The sequence below is a fragment of the Lygodium microphyllum genome, chromosome 16 (genome assembly GCF_053477565.2).
Source record: "Lygodium microphyllum isolate KBCC chromosome 16, Lygodium_microphyllum_v1.1.10, whole genome shotgun sequence".
In the NCBI taxonomy this organism is placed as follows: domain Eukaryota; kingdom Viridiplantae; phylum Streptophyta; class Polypodiopsida; order Schizaeales; family Lygodiaceae; genus Lygodium; species Lygodium microphyllum.
In genome coordinates this window covers 139191412-139211223 of record NC_141150.1, presented here as the reverse complement: position 1 = coordinate 139211223, position 19812 = coordinate 139191412, and the positions used below count along the sequence as shown (strand labels likewise).

General features: G+C 46.1%; 1 pseudogene; it reads left to right on the top strand.

Annotated features, from left to right (window-relative positions):
- The first annotated feature begins 6673 nt into the window (after positions 1-6673).
- The window catches only part of LOC148023496 (putative pre-mRNA-splicing factor ATP-dependent RNA helicase DEAH5 pseudogene), a 70060-nt pseudogene continuing 56921 nt past the window's right edge, over positions 6674-19812 (top strand).

Genomic DNA, 19812 nt, shown 5'->3' with positions numbered 1-19812 from the left:
CCACATGAGATCATCAGAGCAGAGATGGGGGCACCGCCCATAGTAGCAGAGGCTCTCTTCCAGATAGTGACCTTCCTGCACTGACTCTAGGATGCACACATTCGGGTTTCCCATTCGGGTTCATTATTCGCATATCCTCATTCGGGTTCATTATTCGCCTAAGCTACATGGATTCACACATATCTCATGGAGTACGATGCACCATTGGACAGATCCACACATCCTCACACTAGCTGCGGATCGAGACAGGCAGCTATAGTACAAACCCCCTCCCCCCAGAAGACAGGATTTGCCAGCTCTGCCAGCTTGAACCATAGACAGAGAAACACTACATATGCAGATGTCTCGTGTACTATGAGATCAGAGGGCGATTCCACTCCCTGTTCAGAGAGGGATTTGGGTCACTTTCCAAGGTGATGGACTTCCAGGATCAGCGGGCTTTTCCTACTGGAGCTACAACGCTATAGAGATCACCTCCTACAGACCTCGGAGCGGAGACAAGGAGCCGCCCACCAACGCACAATCACAGAGTTCTACCAAGCACCGACTATCCTCTCCACCATAGAGGCCCCACCAGCCCACCTAGCCTCCCCCGCCACTGGGGCCCACCCTTGACATAGCCATCACAAGACGTAGAATCCGTCGCCCACGTCCAGCTGGCCCCCGCCCTTGTAGGAGGCACATGTTGCGGATACAAAGGATACTACAATGCCACCAGGGGACCATACCCCACCGCTTTAGTCTCTCCATGTTAGATAGACTCGTGAGAAATATTCTAGGATGATCACGCTCCATGAGCGGTTCCACACTGTATCTGGCATGTATATCACTTTCGTACCTATTAGCTATGTGCTCCTTTTTGGTTTTTCTTCCACTTAGCCTATCATAGCATTAGATGATAGCTTTATTGAGACTTGGGAAATCCCCAAACTCCCTGGATGTAAAAATCTTTTTGGTCTCATAGGCCGATTTGGCCTTTCGAAGATGTTAATATAACTTTCTTTCTTGTTTCTTTCTCTTTCTGTATTCGTATTTTTTCTTGTGTTGCGAACTCTCACATGGTAGCATTGCCTAACTGAGAGCACGTCTTATCAGAGGAGAACCCCAACCATCTAGCACTACTTGCATTTGCTGCAAACACAATCTTTTGGAGCTTAGATGGCCATATATGGAGTGTCCCCATCTTGCGCCTTTCCTAGGCGGCATTATCTAGAGGCAGCGTGGAGCTTGCATTTTGATCAGGTGGCATCTTTTGGGGCAAGGTGGCTGCATTGGTGTTTGCATTTTATCAAGGCGACAACAATTACTGGCCAGCCCTTTTCTTTTGGCTAGGGCTCTATAAAAGCAGCCCCGCTTGTACCTCAATCTCCACCCTCAACCTTCAAGCTTTCCTCCTCAAGCTTCAAACCTTGGGCACCTGTTGCTCAAGCCTCAAGCTCACCCCCACCACCTCTTTCTCTTCGTCTTCGTCTTCCTTATTCTTGTTCTTCCTTTTCCTTTAAAGTTTCTCCTTCTCCTTCCATCCATACATATGTCTATTCTCCTTGCTCTACCCAAAGAAGACGAGGAGCTCTGATGGTTCTTGTAATATAATATGTAACATTTTTGATTAATTTTATCAATTTTCTTTTTTGACCTTTAAGGTGCTAAGATAGGTACATTACATCCACTCCCCCTTAGAGAAATCGAGATGTCCTCATCTCGAGAAAAACTAGTTTTAAGTTCTAAGACTTGTGGGTTAGGACCCACTATGCTTCCGCTACGTATTCTAATTAAATACAATTGTGCAGACCTAATTAATTCTAAGTTTATTACAAAATACTAGCTCAAGAGTTGTTACATCAATAGATAGTATCAAAACAAGATATAAGTTATAGTAGACCCTAGTACTGGAGCTATACCCCTTGTTGTACTTAAGTTGCTCTTTCCATGGACTGTGTAGGGTTGGGTCTTCCTCTTCCGGCTGTTCAAGATGAGCTCTTACTGAGGCTGCCTGGTCATTTTTACGGAGGCATGCTATTTTGGGGGTGGTGTCATATTGGCGGCCACTTTTGGGACAATTGGTTTGTTTTTGGAGGCCGGCGGCTACTATATATATATATATATATATATAGCCCACATAAGCCAAAAGTGGCTTGTTTTTTGAGGCCACTTTTGGTCAATTTTTGCTAATGTAGGCTATATATAGTAGCCCCTCTCCTTATTCCCACAAACTTCTTGTAGATTTTAGTACCCCAGTCTCTTTCTCCTCTCCGACATTGATGGTGCCATTCATCTCAGCCCGATTTGGTACCCTCACTGACGCTTTGGGTTGTGTGCAGGAACTAGTCCACATCATTGTATTCATCTCCAGTGCAACATTTGTTTCTTTATTTTCTGCTCTCTCTCTCTCTCTCTCTCTCTCTCTCTCTCTCTCTCTCTCTCTCTCTCTCTCTCTCTCTCTCTCTCTCTCTCTCTCTCTCTCTCTCTCTCTCTCTTTATCTCTGTATTCGTGTTCTTTCTTCCATTGCGCACTCTCACAAAACTAACTCGGCCATAACACAAGAAAATTAGCTCAGTTATGTACATAATGGAAGAGTCTTCAACAAAACTTGGGTCTTTACGTTTAGTCTTTGCATTCCGTTTCACTGAGATGATGATAAAGCCTCCCCTATAACTCTTCAAGCAAACGGCTTCATCGTTGGTCATTCATGAGCCCAACCAATAATCTTACAGCAAAATACAAAATACAAGTGTTCAATGCCATATCAAGGACCCAATCAGCTGCATGTGAGAGGTAGCATCCGCTAAAGGTGAATTAACATGGGTTGTGGCCTTCTAGTTTAGATCTAGAGGAGTTCATATGGACTTGCATCCTTCCATCTCAAATGTAGTCAAGAGCGCTTGCACATAGCACTGCTAGGAGATGAAGATCCCCATTAGAGTATGATAGATCTCATGATCTAAGAAAAAGTGAAGTCCCATGTCCTCATCTTAAACTTCTCATGAAGTGCTGCCTTCGTTTGCTTGACCATTTGGGCATGGTCACATATTAAGATCAAATCATTCACATAGAAGATCCCCATTAGAGTATGATAGATCTCATGATCTAAGAAAAAGTGAAGTCCCATGTCCTCATCTTAAACTTCTCATGAAGTGTTGCCTTCGTTTGCTTGACCATTTGGGCAAGGTCACCTATCAAGATCAAATCATTCACATAGAGGACAATAAACAAGGCTCGTGCCCCATTTGAAGTGTGGATATAAAGCTATGGATTGGTCGTGGAATGCCAATATCTCAATCTTAGTTGGAGAAACGAGTCTATCTTCTCGTTTCAAGCATGTGGAGCTTGTTTGAGCGCCAGATAGGGGTAGGGGTTTGGTGCTTAAACTTAGCTGGTGCGGATTCTAGCTAGCTCAATACTTCTTACAACCACCATCAAAGAAACATAAGGACACTGCAATTCAATGAACCGATCCTAAGACCACCACTCAATAAGACATCATAATCTATCAACCACAGAAATTCACTTGAGGCAAAAACTCATCAAACTAAACCTTTCATGTCGATATTAAATCCATAAAGTACCAAGAACATCATCATACCCATCAAGTATCAGAAGCCATAATGTATCTTTAAGGATTATCCAACGTTCAATATACCCACTAAGCTTTGAGGCACAGATTTAAGTTTTTCGCTTATGGCACATAAACACTTTGGTAATTTTTAATAAAGGTTGAAAAAGTTGAGATTTAAGTCTGTAATAAATTGCTAATGAAGGTTAATTTTTATAATGTGCCTATTTTGGTTGAACACTCCCCTCTTAAGCCCAAAATCAGAACTCAGAGGGATTGCAATGTGATTACTCAGCCCATACTACCCCAAGGTGTCCCACTCCAAAGTAGCCATGATATTAAGTGTTTTTAACTACTTTTATCCTCTCTTATGGGCAATTTTGGAAATAATGAGCTAATTTATTTTTGTAGCAGGCGAAGAGGATGCTTGGCTACTTGGAATTATGGGCTATTGGCTTACAAGCAATTATGATCATGTAATGTGGCTTGTCATAATGTAAGGACACCATACAACTTGTGTTTTTGTAAGATGCTTCTCATAGGAGTTGGAGCGCTGTTGGCATTTGGTTGCTGGCTCACTTTTAAGTGTTTTAGCTCAGCTAGTTGAGCGACAACTCCAGGCAACCTTGTGTTTTTACGAAAGTGACCACCCCCATTTTAGGTGCATTTTGTAGGGATAGATGCATTTTACGTTGTGTTCTCTAATCAATCTATGTTGGATTGGAACTATTGTGAAAATATGAGGAAGTGAGCTAAAGTACTTTGAAGACAGACTTAAGTTCCGTGGCAAAAGACCAACCAATGAGAGGCTTTGACAATAATAGCTGAACCGTACTCAAATTGAAGTTATCTAGATACCTTCTGAAAACCTTACGGTTGTTGGCTTGATCCTGTCTTTCAACTTTGAAGAAACTATACAAGATCAGTTGGCCTTTTATTTTCTGTACTTGTACCCTCTCTTATGGGCAACTATTGAAATCTTGTGCTAATTTGTTTTTGGAAGAGGAGGAGAAGAGGATGCTTGGTTGCTTGAAATTGTGCGCTTTTATGAAGATTATGGGTTGCGGGTTTATAAGCAAGTATGTTTATGTGATGTGGCTTGTTATAATATAATGATACCATGCAACTTGTCTTTGGCAAGATACTTCTTATGGGAGTTCAAGTGCTGTTGACATTTGGCTACAAGCTCATTTTTAAGTTTTGTAGCTTAGCTTATTTCAAGTTCTAGCTATGTTTTTATTAAGTGTTTTTTTCTACTTGTACCCTCTCTCATGGGAACTAGTAAAATCTTTTTGTAATTTTTTTCTTGGAGTAAGAAAAGAGTATGCTACCGATACCCTAAGGAAGCTTTTACCTATTGCTACCGATACCCGAAGGAAGCTTTTACGTCTACAATGACATATGTCGGTTGAACTATGTCTAAATAAGACATTTGGATGTATTGTGTCTATTCTAAAAAACTTTTAATGTTCTTACAAGCAAGAGACTGAGCTTGTAGCTCTTGAGACTCTTATCATTTGATATAAATAATAGTCTAGTTTTTGGACCGAGTATTATGAAGATTTCGAAACCCCTTATTTTATTTGTGGTATTTTCTTTTTCTTTTTGTGGGTTTTTTAAAAAAACTATAGGGAAGAAGTCGATCATACTTAGAATCACCATAATTCTCAATATGTGATGATTTGCCTTGTCGTGGGAGACTATAGTTTTTTGAGGTTAGGCGAAGGGGGGGTTTTGTTGTGTATTTGACCCAGGATTTGCAAAACAGAATGTCTACAATCCCAAGCTTGGTTTAGACTCCCTTGTCATGACACCCATTTCCCAAAGAGGTGACTTGGTGGCTGTCATTTTATTCTCAAAGAGGTGATGACTTTGCTTCTAGGTAGCATGATCTGGTGGCTGCAGAATTAATCTAGGAGAGGAGTTACTCAAAACGATCATTGCAGTGTTGTTATCCTATTGTTGTCAGTAACTAGACAGGGGTAGTGCCAACGCTTTGGTGTTGATAGCAGCATTCTTTCCCTTCCATGGCAGGGGTAGAGACAAGGACAGGGACAGGGACAGGGACAAGGACGGGGATAGGAATACCAAATGGAATGATTAGAAACATGACCACCATGACAGTTATGATAGGGCTGCTAAAGATCATTATAGGAACCATGACAAAAATTATGAGTTGGAGAGAGAGGAGATCGAGGCTTTAAGGGTGCCCCTAAAGAGGTAGAGCTTTTTGCTTTGTATCATGGCAGGGTTTCTAGAGTCATGGATAATGGCTGCTTCGTACAACTCTCCAACTTTCATGCACACAAAAAGGGTATTGTCCATGTTTCTCAAATTGCTTCGAGAATGATAGCTGATGCAAGACATGTGGTCAAACGAGATCAAGAATTTTGGGTAACGGTTGTTTCTATGACTAGGAAGGAACTTAGTGGGTGTGACCCCCTAGCGAGACCCGATGGCGTCATGGAGGTGGCAAGAGGATGATGGTGGAGTATGGTAGGGCGGGGGGCTGACGCACGCGATAGGGCCGAGGGGAGATGCTGGGCGGGGCCGAGGGCCGAGGGCAAGGGCCCAGGGCTGAAGGCAGGGGCCGAGGAAGATGGCAAGGCCGAGGGCTGAAGGCAAGGGCCCAGGGCTGAGAACACGGGGGCCGAAGGGCAGGGGCCGAGGGCTGAGGCTGACAAGACCAAGGGCCGAAAGGGAGGGCCGAGGGCCGAGAGGTCGCGGGGCTCGGACGGGCCGAGAGGTGACGGGTCAATGTGTGTGGAGCAGGGTCAACGGTGACGGGTCGGAGGGGAAACGAATCGGCACGCGTCCCATGGCCGACCTGATCTGCTGACCTATCCGACCTGATCTGCCACGTGGCAGCTGACGTGGCACTGATGACGTGGCTGCTGACGTGGCACCTACATAGTCGCCTGCTGACGTGGCAACACATCTACTTCGCACACTTTAACACTCTCGAATGGCTGCCTGGCTAGAAAATACATATGTACACAGCCTGAATGAGGAAAATGCATGTCCAGGGGATGATATCTAACAATAACCCAAGTGTCTAGTGATCAAGTATTTCATCTAGATCCAAGAACCGTGTCATTTGGACACATACTTCTCAAGTTATGGCCAAAGGAGTGGTTATGGGACACTTGGACAGCAAGCTTGACAAGGAATTATTTGATGATCTTGTGCAAATGCAAAAAGGGATTGAACAATGCTCTCTTAAGGTTGACAAGTTTGTTGCTGAGGCTACTTCACTTTTTGAGAAGTTTTCTCTTACAACTTCCCATGATCCCAATTCAACATGGCAAGCGGATCAGCAAGTTCCAATGTAAACTCCTACTTATGGGCATCACAATTGGGACTCATCTTTTTATGGTTATCAACATGAAGACTATCATGGGCAGCTTGTGCAAGTGGACATGGACAGTCATCTTTTACAGTGCTGAGCTACCGGAGTACTTCATCAAGAGCTTGCTCACCACCATCCATGCTATCCTCCTCCCAAAGAAAGCCAGCAAGGATGAGCTCTCAAGTATAATAATAACAGAGGAAGATGGTAATGGTTCTTCTCGACACTCATTAAAATGGATGAGCTCTCCAAAGAGATGGGAGGCCTTTTCAAGTAACAGAGTAGATGGGATGCAACTTTTACTAGCTTTTATATTTGGTGACATCTTAGCTATCTAAACTTTAGTGCAAGTTGATAAGAAACATAGCAAGTTAGGAACACAAGACATATATAATCAAAATAACAATAATACATTGCGAAAAATTCGAACTTCTATTATATTGTGATTTAAAAAAATATTTGGAATATCTAACTAGCTTTAATTTTAAAAAACCCATAGAAGTTTTAATTATCAAAGGTGGCCCCATAATCTCACATAAACATCCACTGAAAATAAGAAAAATAAAGAGAATATGTAATATGTATGTGCAATGTAATATATTATGTAATATGTATGCGCAATGTGCATATGCCATGCAGTCTTGTAGATTATATTGAATATTCTACCTATATACACCCATATGAACCTTTTTTTTAAAGGTATAGGTACATCATACATGCATACATATGTGTACATCAGGGAGGGGGAGAGCGAGACCTTGTTCATTGTCGAGACTTGGCGTGCTGCGCAGATGAAGTACCACAGGCTCGAAAAGGTCACCGTGGTGAGACCTTTTTTGACGTGGCAGGCAAACTACAGTTCAACTAGGAGAGGCCCGATAACGGTGGGGAAATTCTGTGTTTCACCATTTCACAGTTCAACTGAGACACGTGGCACAAGCAAAGGATGCCTATTACAGAACTGACATGGAAAAAGAGATGCAATGGAGATGAGACGAGCTTACCTCATGTGCGCCAGATTGGAAAATGGTGCACCCTTTCTAACTGTGCAGTTGAACTGGCTTCGCCTGCCTGGTACGTCATGTGCATGTGTAGAGGGTATGACGACGTTCACCACGAACAACTCGTTTTTGGACTGTTACTCTTTTGGGCGCTTCTCTGTGGTCAAAACTCTTTCCCATTTTGGTCAAAGATATCTGAAATGATGTCACTGGGCCCGCGGCACCTCTCCATGTCACGGTGCAAGAAGTGTAACATCTCACTATGTTTTGAACCAGCTCTTGTTGTTGCTAGTCAATTCTTAGGATAGCTCAAGAGTCCCTTGTAAGTGATCTCTTAGGCACTTTAGTCCACTCACCAAGCTAAAGATGGGTCATTTAGTATCTCTGAGTTTGCGAGGTTGCACATAGGTGCAAGATCTAGAGAGAGAGAGAGAGAGAGAGAGAGAGAGAGAGCGAACTATGGGAAATAAGATTGTTAAATCATTGGCTCTTTTATATATCTGTGTGGCATGCTAGGTTGTTTTGCTATTGGGTATTTGAGAAGAAGCCCTAGATTCAACTTCATTTGGTGAGGCACCTCTTTCATGATATGCCCTTCCTTCCTTTTTTCTTAAAACTGCTGCAAATATCATACTAATTTGGGTACTACCCCCGCAATGGTAAACCCCCCCGCCCACCCTCCCCCCCATAACGAGTCTATCGTTGTATGTAGATAACCCCTTCAGAGCTTCAATCCCGGGGTTATTTGTGTGTTTTGTCTTGGATTTTTAGCCTTATGATGTAAGATCATGGATGTATTTTACCTTGAGGTCTATGCCCTTGGGGTGTTTTAATAGAAAATGATAATCTTATGTGGTAAAAAAAACGGTCGCGTGCTTCTTCACAAAAAATACACATCTTGCATGCAAAGCAATGATGGCATCAACATTCCCTACAGTATTCACAAAAGAGGGATAAAATATTTCCATCTACATTGTGCCAGACGTATGTGTGTGTGGGTATGCTACTCCCATTACAAATCCATAGACCGATACACACTACCATGCCAATGAAACACACTCCCACACATTTGTTCAAACTCCCATAGTAAATATCCCCATACTCTTTACACGTGTACCTCACTTTTACATTACATTCCACTCTAAAACATACATGGACCACAGGGATACCCTTGCTAAGTAGTCTTACCTTAAAACCATCTTCCATCAAATATCCAAATTTTGAGCATAACTTTTTAGATATCTTGCATAATTTAAGCAACCTTTATTCCTAGCTCAAACACTCAAGCAAATTTGAGCTAGGCTCAAGTCAAGAATCCAAGCTTACATGGTTGTAAAACCAAAAAAATGGAGAGATTGCGATTTTGTGGCCATATTAAAAGTTACAATGGATAGATGGATGCACCTACTTTCCTTTAGTTGAAGGATTTCTTCGATTTCATCAACCTTGGGAGCATCTTCCATAGTAGGTCCAGCAAACTTTCCCACAAAAGGGCATTGCAAACTAGCACGAAACACATTACGTATCCTTCGATGGGTTCTTGGAAAGGAGTGGGGGAGGGGGTGTGCCATGTCGTGGGGTGGTGTGGGGTTTTTTAGGGTTGGGTGGAGCGGGCTTTTTGGGAAGGGAGAGGGGTGTGTGCCATGTCATGGGGGAGTGGGTTTTTTGGGGTTGGGTGGAGCGAGGTCTTTGGGAAGAGAGGGAGAGGTGTGCCATGTCGTGGGAGAGCGAGGTTTTTTGGGGTCGAGCGAAGCGGTGTTTTTTGAGAGGGGGAAGGAAGATGACATGCCATGTTGTGGTGGGAGAGCGGGGTTTTTTGGGGTTGGATGCAATGGGGTTTTTTGAGGAGGGGGGTGTGCCATATCATGGGGCGTTGAGGGGTTTTTTGGGATTAGGTGGAGCGGGATTTGGGAAGGGAGAGAGGGTGTATGTCCTCTCTTCACAAAAAGGTTAAACTCGTTTGTTAACCTTATTTTTCCTATCCCTTTCCTATTGCTTTTCCTCAATCACATTTGGATCATATGTGCTGCATCTACCCCACCAATTGGTGAACTACCTCCATTGACCTCAACGAAGAATTGTACATCCTTGGTCTTCTTATTTCCAACCATGATAAAGCTATGCAAGTGTAGGTGAAGGAGAGTAATCATATCTTTTTTGAACTCGCTAAAAGAAGGCATGCTTGATATTCCTGTACATAATATCAACCTTCTCATCTGGTTTCATAATTGCATATATCAACCCATTTATGTGTGCCTCTAATGATCCAGATAGCTTCATCCCTTTCCCACCAAAGACAAGCCTTATCCATAGATCTAACAACCTAATAAGTTTACCTTTTGAAAGCTGGAGTCTTTCTTGAGTCAGTAAAGTGGCCCTCAGTGTCTTCTCTTGAGTCTGAATTTCTGAAAGCGAGGTACCTCTCTCTCTCTCTCTCTGTCTCTCTCTCTCTGTGAATCTAAAAACGAGGTACTTTTGTAGGCTGTATTTGACGAGATTGATAGGATTTTTGCCTACGACAGTCTAAAAACAAGGTAGCTGTAACCTCTCTCTCTCTCGTCCCTCTCTCTGTGTTTTAATTTTGAACGAAGCCTCTTAAAGTTTCTCTGTAAATTTGAGTTTGTTTTTGTTGTGGTTTAATTGCATTGAGTATGCATTTCGTCTTGAAGCCCCAATCTGCGTTTATGCTATGCCCCAATCTGTGTTTCTGTCATTCTTGAAGCCCTAGTTGTCTCGGACTTGAAGTGATAACCTTGGGATTGGGAGCTGTAGCCAAATGAACACCTGTCTTCAGGAAGCCGCTTGCCATTCTAGCACACCCCCTCCACCCCTCCTTCCTAAGAACCCCGCTCCATCCAACCCCAAAAGACCCCGATCCCCCACCACAACATGGCACGTCATTGCCCCCCCCCTGGTGGCCCCTTCAAAAAATCCCACTTCGCCCAACCCCAAAAAACCCCTCCCCCACGATATGGCACACACACTCTCTCTCTTCTAAAAACTATGGCACAACACCAAAAAACCCACTCTCCCACGACATGGCACACCTCCTCCCCTTCCCAAAAACCCCGCTCCACCCAACCCCAAAAAACCCCATGTTACAACACGACATGTCACACCACTCTCCTCCTTTCCAAAAACCCCACTCCACTGAACCACAAAAAACCCCACTCCCCCACCACAACATAGCACATCGTCCCTGCCTCACGCCTTCAAAAAACACCTCGCTTCGCCCGACCCCAAAAACCCTGCTCTCACATGACATGGCACACCTCCACCCTATTCCCAAAGACCTCGCTCCACCCAACCCCAAAAAACCCACTCCACCACCACATGGTACATAGCCTCTCTCCCTTCCCAAAAACCCTGCTCCACCAAATCCCAAAAAATCCCACACCGCCCCACGATATGGCACACCCCCTCCCCCCCTTCCCAAGAACCCTGCTTTATCCAACCCCAAAAAATCCTGCTCCCCCACCACAATATGACACATTGTTCTCCCTGCCCCTTCAAAAAACCACACTTCGCCCAACCCCAAAAAACCCCCCTTTTCCACGATATGGCACACATACCCTCTCTTTCAAAAACAACGGCATAACCCCTACACCCAACCTCCGCCCCGCCACGACATGGCATACACACACATGCATCCATCTCTCCTCCCAACTCTCTTTTCTCAAAAACCCCGCTCCACCCATCCCTAAAAAAACCCACTCTCCCATGACATAGTATACCTCCCCTTTCTTCCTAAGAACCCCACTCCACCCAACCCCAAAAAACCTCACACCGTGTCATGACATGGCACACAACCCTCTTCTCCTTCCCCCAAACCTCAATCTACCTAGCCCCAAAAAACCCCACACCACCCCACGACGTAGCACAGCCCCTCCCCCCCGCTCCCCCAATACAACATGGCATGTCGCCCCCCACCCCCCTTAAAAAACCCCCGCTTTTCCCATCCCCAAAAAACCCCACTCCGGCATGATATGGCACACACACTCTCTCTCCCAAAAATCGCGGTACAATCCCTACACCCAACCTCCACAGCGCCACGACATGGCACACACACACACACACACACACACACACACACATCCCTCTCTTCTCCCAACACTCTTTTCTAGAAAACCCCGCTCCACCAAACCCCAAAAAAAGCCACTCTTCTACGACATGGCACACCTCCCCCCTCTTCCAATCCCCCCACCACAACATGGCATATCGTCGTCCCCTCCCCCCTTCAAAAAACCCCGCTTCGCCCAACACCAAAAAACCCCATTCCCCCACGATATGGCATATGCGCCCTCTCTTCAAAAAACCGCAAACCCCTACACCTAACCTCCACTCCGCCATGACATGGCACACACACACACATATCCCTCTCTCCTCCCAACTCTCTTTTCTCAAAAAGCCCGCTCCACCCAACTCGAAAAAAACCCACTTTCCCAAGACATGGCACACCTCCCCCCCTCTTCCCAAGAACCCTGCTCCACCCAAACCCAAAAAACCCCACATCGCACCACGATACGGCACACCACCCCCCTTCCTTCCCAAAAACCCCACTCAACCCAACTCCAAAAAACTCCACTCCCGCACCACAACATAGCACATTGTCCCTCCCCTTCAAAAAAACCCACAATGCTCTACGACATGGCACACCCCCCTCCTTCCCAAAAACCTCGCTCCAGGGCACGTCGTCCCCCCTCAAAAAACTCTGCTTTGCCCGATCCCAAGAAACCTCACTCTCCCACGATATGGCACACGTCCCACCCTCTTCCCAAATACCCCGCTCCACCCAAGCCCAAAAAACCCACTCCCCCATGACATGGCACACACCATCTCTCCCTTCTCAAAAACCTCACTCCTCCCAACCCAAAAAAATCCCACACTGCCCCATGACATGGCACACCCCCTCTCACCCTCCTTCCCAAGAACCTTGCTTCATCCAACCCCAAAAGACTACACACAACCTCCACTCTGCTACGACATGGCACACAAACACATACATCCCTCTCCCCTGCCAACTCTCTTTTCTCAAAAAACCAGCTCCACCCAACCCCAAAAAACCCCACTCTCCCACGACATGGCACACCTCTCCCCCTCTTCCCAAAAACCCCGATGTCATGGCGCTTCGCGGCCTCGCATGGAAATCCTCGACGAACCACTGCAAATTTTAAGTTCTTTTGTGTGTGTGATTGATATGTTTGCTGTGTGCTTCATCTTAATTTTTTGTAATCTCAAGTAGTACTCGAGCTGCGTGTATTTAGTGTGAGGATTCTGTGTGAATGCGTGTCTTTGCATGTGTATAAAACCCAAGATGAAGAAACCCGGACATTGCGCGTGCATGTATGCATTAATATTCAATTCCGTGTACTAGAGCAAACTATCCTAGTCATGATTGGAGCCGTGATGCGAGCCGAGCCAAAGACTGCAAGATAAATCCAAAATCCTGAAGATAGATGGACTAAGTGCGCGAGAACATGAGCTAACCGAAGCTAGTTCATAAGGAGAGTGTGAATCTGGTTAAGTGTACAAAGAGAAGAAGCTTCTACAAGCTTCTTAAAGAAGCTTAAATAAAAGAAAAGAAACGAACGCCAACGTTCTGGACGGCCATGATCGACGTCACCTCGCAGTGTGTTTTTTTTTCTGCACGATTGTCGCACAGACATACTTGTTTACTGCGCGTTGCAGGTCAACAGAACGACGTTGAAGCTACGTCAAAAAGCCTTATGCATTATAAGCTTATAAACAAAGCTTTTGGATTTTTTAGCTATATTAACATGTTGTGGTGGAGTGGAGGTTGGGTGTAGGGGTTGTGCCATGGTTTTTGGGAGAGAGGGTGCATGTGCTATATCTTGGGGCAGTGGGTTTTTTTGGGATTGGGCAAAGCACGGTTTTTTGAACGGGGGAGGGGGGTTGACATACCATGTTGTGGTGGGGGATTGGGGTTTATTGTGGTTAGGTGGAGCGGGGTTTTGGGGAAGGAGGGGGGATGGTGTGCCATGTTATGGCGTGATATGTAGGGTTTTTTGGGGTTGGGTGAAGTGGGGTTTTTGGGAAGAGGCGGGAGGTGTGCCATGTCGTGGGAGAGTGGGTTTTTTTGGGATTGGGTGGAGTGAGTTTTTTGAGAAAAGAGAGTTGGGAGGAGAGAGAGATGTGTGTATGTGTGCCATATCATAGCGGAGTGGAGGTTGGGTGTAGGGGTTGTGCCGTGGTTTTTGGGAGAGACGGTATGTGTTAGATCAGCGCAAGTGTTAAGGAGCCAAATCAACGATCCAATTAGTTGCTGCAGTAGCGGGTAGCATCTGCTAAAGGAGAATCTATGTGAGAAGTGGCCTTCCAGTTCGGATCCATAGGAGTAGAAATGGACCTGCAACCCTCCATCTCAAAAGTCACCAAGAGCTCTTATACATACTACTAGGAGCTGGGAAAGGAAAATCCCCCTCTGAGTTTGATAAATCTCGGGGTCCAAAAAAAAATGGAGAAGTCCCAAATCCGTCATCTCGAACTTTTGATGTAAGGCTGCCTTTGTCTCTTCAACCTTTTCTGCATGGTCACCTATAACAATCAAATCATTAACATAAAGAACAAGCAACACACGACCACCCTTGGAGGTGTACACGTAAAGTTGCAGATCGGCCTTGGAGTGCCGATATCCTAACTTTTCCTGAAGGAATGAGTCATCACTATGGTACTTGGTCTTGAAGACCCATTTGACACCAATCACCTTCTTATATCCCTTGAGAGGATGATATCTTTAGAGGATATGGCCATGATTCTCTTGACTCAACTACCCTCTCCTAGGTACGATGTCTCCTATAATAGCTTTCTGACATTGCAGACCCAAGAGACACTTCTTTACGGGAGGAGATTTCACTACTTGTCTTAGAGCATAACGAGTGAACTAGAGAGGTGGGAGCCAATGGACACACCATCTCTCCCTTCTCAAACCTCGCTCCACCCAATCCCAAAAAACCCCACAACACCCCACGATATGGCATACCCCCCTCCTCAAAAACACCATTGCATCCACCCACAATATGACACACATACCCTCTCTCCCAAAAAATGCGGCATAACCCCTACACCCAACCTCCAATCCACCATGATATGGCACACACACACACATACACACACACATCCCTCTCTCCTCCCAACTCTCTTTTCTCAAAAAACCCGCTTCACCCAATCCCGAAAAACCCCACTCTCCCAGGACATGGCACACCTCCCGCCTCTTCCCAAAACCCCGCTTTACCCAACCCCAAAAAACCCTACATATCACACCATGACATGGCACACCATCCGCCCTCCTTCTCAAAAACCCCGCTGCACCTAACCACAAGAAACCACACTCTCCCACCACAACATGGCTCGTCATCCCCGCTCCCCCCTTCCAAAAACCCCACTTGGCCCAATCCCAAAAAAATGCACTTCCCCAAGATATAGCACACGCACCCTCTCTCCCAAAAACCATGGCCCAACCCCTCCACTCCACCACAACATGGCATATACACACATCCCTCTCTCCTCCCAACTCTCTTTTCTCAAAAACCCCGCTCCACCCAACACCAAAAAAACCCACTCTCTCACGACATGGCACAACTTCCCTAAGAACCCCGCTCCACCCTATTAGAAATAGGCTGTTCAAGTCCCCCCCATGCCCCCCGGTCCTTCCTCAAAAAACCCTGCTTCGCCCAACCCCAAAAATCCTTACTCCCGCACATGCCTTCTCTCCCAAAATCCGCGGCACAGCCCCTACACCCAACCTCCACTCTGCCACGACATGGCCCACACACACACACACATCTCTCTCTCCTTCCAACTCTCTTTTCTCAAAAACCCCGCTCCACCCAATCCCAAAAAAAGCCACTTTCCCACGACATGGCACACCTCCTCCCTCTTTCCGAAAACCCCGCTTCACCCAACGCCAAAAGCCCTACATCGGGCCATGACATTGCACACCATCCCCCGTCCCTTCCAAAAACCCTGCTCCTCCCAACCACAAGAAACCCCACTCCCCCACCACTACATGTCACGTCATCCCACCTCTCCCCTTCAAAGAACCCCACTTCACCCAACTCCTAAAAACCCCACTGCCCCAAGATGTAGCACACGCACCCTCTCTCCCAAAAACCACGGCACAACCCTACACCTAACCTCCATTCCGCCACGACATGGCACATACACACATCCCTCTCTCCTCCCAACTCTCCTCCACTCTGCCACGACATGGCGCACACACACACATCCCTCTCTCCTCCCAACTCTCTTTTCTCAAAAACCCCACTCCACCCAATCCCAAAAAAACCCACTCTTCCACAACATGGCACACCTCCTCCCTCTTCCCAAAAACCCCGCTTCACCCAACGCCAAAAGCCCTACATCGCGCCATGACATGGCACACCATCCCCCCTCCTTTCCAAAAACCCCGCTCCATCCAACCACAAGAAACCCCACTCCCCCACCACTACATGTCATGTCATCCCACCTCTCCCCTTCAAAAAACCCCACTTCACCCAACTCCTAAAAACCCCACTGCCCCAAGATATAGCACACGCACCCTCTCTCCCAAAAACCACGGCACAACCCTACACCTAGCCTCCACTCCGCCATGACATGGCACATACACACATCCCTCTCTCCTCCCAACTCTCTTTTCTCAAAAACCTTGCTCCACCCAACCCCAAAGAAACCCACTCTCCCACGACATGGCACAACTTCCCCAAGAACCCTGCTCCACCCTGTTAGAAATAGGCTTTTCAACTAGGCTCATGTGAATGCCCCTTTGTTTGGTGGAAAAAGGGATATGCATTTACATTCATGAGAGAATGTTAGGTGAATCTACTTTATGTGTTGTGAGGTCATCAATGAGGCTAGCAAGAGATTGAGGGTGTGTGCCATGTCGTAGAGAAGTGGGTTTCTTGCGGTTGGGTGGAGCGGGATCTTTAGGAAGACGGGGGGAGGTGTGCCATGTCATGGGAGAGACGAGGTATTTTTTGGGGTGGGCAAAGCGGGATTTTTTGAGAGGCGGTATGACATGGCATGTTGTGGTGAGAGAGTGGGGTTTTTTAGGGATGACGTACCATGTTGCAGTATCGGGCTTTTTAGGGTTGGTTGAAGCGGGTTTTTGGGAAGGGGGAGAGGGTATGTGCCATGTCATGGGGGAGTTGGTTTTTTGGGATTGGTTGGAGCCGGGTCTTTGTAAAGACGAGGGGAGGTGTGCCATGTTGTGGAAAAGCAAGGTTTTTTGGGGTTAGGCCAAGTGGGGTTTTTTGAGAGGGGGGACAACATGCTATGTTGTGGTGGGAGTGTGGGTTTTTTGGGATCGGATGAAGTGAGGTTTTTGGAAAGGAGAAGGGGAGGGTGTGCAATGTTGTGGGGTTTTGTGGGGTTTTTTGGGATTGAGTGGAGCGGGGTTTTTGGAAAGAGAGAGAGAGTGTGTGCCATGTCATGGTGGACTAGGGTTTTCTAAGGTTAGGTGGAGCGAGATTTTTGAGAAACGAGAGTTAGAGGGAGAGAGGGATATGTGTGTGTGTGTATATATGATGTCATGGCGGAGTGGAGGTTGGGTGTAGATGTTGTGCCCTGGTTTTTGAGAAAGCGTGTGTGTGCCATATTGTGGGGGAGTGGGGTTTTTTGGGTATGGCGGATGATAACAAAGTGTGCTCATGGTGTGTGGATGAAAGAAATGTATATGTCTCTGGAGAGAAAAGAAAGAAAGATGGACACAAGCTAAATGAAAAGTAGAAGAATAATAATCATATTGATCTAATGTGTCTTGTTATAAAGAGAATGAGCATCTTATATAGGCTGATACAAGAATCTTTTGCTAACCTCATTGATGACCTCACAACACATAAAGTAGGTTTACCTAACATTCTCTCATGGGTGTAAATACATCTCCCTTTCTCCACCAAACACAGGGGCATTCACATGAGCCTAGTTGAAAAGCCTATTTCTAACAGGATGGAGCGCGGTTCTTAGGGAAGTTGTGCAATGTCATGGGAAAGTGGGTTTTTTTGGGGTTGGGTGGAGCGCGGTTTTGAGAAAAGAGATTTGGGAAGAGAGAGGGATGTGTATATATGCCATGTTGTGGTGGAGTGGAGGTTGGGTGTAGGGGTTGTGCCATGGTTTTTGGGAGAGAGGGTGCGTGTGCTATATCTTGGGGCAGTGGGTTTTTTTGGGATTGGGCAAAGCACGGTTTTTTGAACGGGGGAGGGGGGTTGACATACCATGTTGTGGTGGGGGATTGGGGTTTATTGTGGTTAGGTGGAGCGGGGTTTTGGGGAAGGAGGGGGGATGATGTGCCATGTTATGACGTGATATGTAGGGTTTTTTGGGGTTGGGTGAAGTGGGGTTTTTGGGAAGAGGCGGGAGGTGTGCCATGTCGTGGGAGAGTGGGTTTTTTTGGGATTGGGTGGAGTGAGTTTTTTGAGAAAAGAGAGTTGGGAGGAGAGAGAGATGTGTGTATGTGTGCCATATCATAGCGGAGTGGAGGTTGGGTGTAGGGGTTGTGCCGTGGTTTTTGGGAGAGACGGTATGTGTTAGATCAACCCAAGTGTTGAGGGCCGGGTCTTTAAGAAGACGAGGGGAGGTGTGCCATGTTGTGGGAGAGCAAGGTTTTTTGGGGTTAGGCCAAGTGGGGTTTTTTGAGAGGGGGGACGACATGCTATGTTGTGGTGGGAGTGTGGGTTTTTTGGGGTCGGATGGAGTGAGGTTTTTGTAAAGGAGAAGGGGAGGGTGTGCAATGTCGTGGGGTTTTGTGGGGTTTTTTGGGATTGAGTGGAGCGGGGTTTTTTGAAAGAGAGAGAGAGTGTGTGCCATGTCATGGTGGACTAGGGTTTTCTAGGGTTAGGTGGAGCGAGATTTTTGAGAAACGAGAGTTAGAGGGAGAGAGGGATATGTGTGTGTGTGTATATATGATGTCATGGCGGAGTGGAGGTTGGGTGTAGGGGTTGTGCCCTGGTTTTTGAGAAAGGGTGTGTGTGCCATATTGTGGGGGAGTGGGGTTTTTTGGGTATGGCGGATGATAACAAAGTGTGCTCATGGTGTGTGGATGAAAGAAATGTATATGTCTCTGGAGAGAAAAGAAAGAAAGATGGACACAAGCTAAATGAAAAGTAGAAGAATAATAATCATATTGATCTAATGTGTCTTGTTATAAAGAGAATGAGCATCTTATATAGGCTGATACAAGAATCTTTTGCTAACCTCATTGATGACCTCACAACACATAAAGTAGGTTCACCTAATATTCTCTCATGGGTGTAAATACATCTCCCTTTCTCCACCAAACACAGGGGCATTCACATGAGCCTAGTTGAAAAGCCTATTTCTAACAGGATGGAGCGCGGTTCTTAGGGAAGTTGTGCAATGTCATGGGAAAGTGGGTTTTTTTGGGGTTGGGTGGAGCGCGGTTTTGAGAAAAGAGATTTGGGAAGAGAGAGGGATGTGTATATATGCCATGTTGTGGTGGAGTGGAGGTTGGGTGTAGGGGTTGTGCCATGGTTTTTGGGAGAGAGGGTGCGTGTGCTATATCTTGGGGCAGTGGGTTTTTTTGGGATTGGGCAAAGCACGGTTTTTTGAACGGGGGAGGGGGGTTGACATACCATGTTGTGGTGGGGGATTGGGGTTTATTGTGGTTAGGTGGAGCGGGGTTTTGGGGAAGGAGGGGGGATGATGTGCCATGTTATGACGTGATATGTAGGGTTTTTTGGGGTTGGGTGAAGTGGGGTTTTTGGGAAGAGGCGGGAGGTGTGCCATGTCGTGGGAGAGTGGGTTTTTTTGGGATTGGGTGGAGTGAGTTTTTTGAGAAAAGAGAGTTGGGAGGAGAGAGAGATGTGTGTATGTGTGCCATATCATAGCGGAGTGGAGGTTGGGTGTAGGGGTTGTGCCGTGGTTTTTGGGAGAG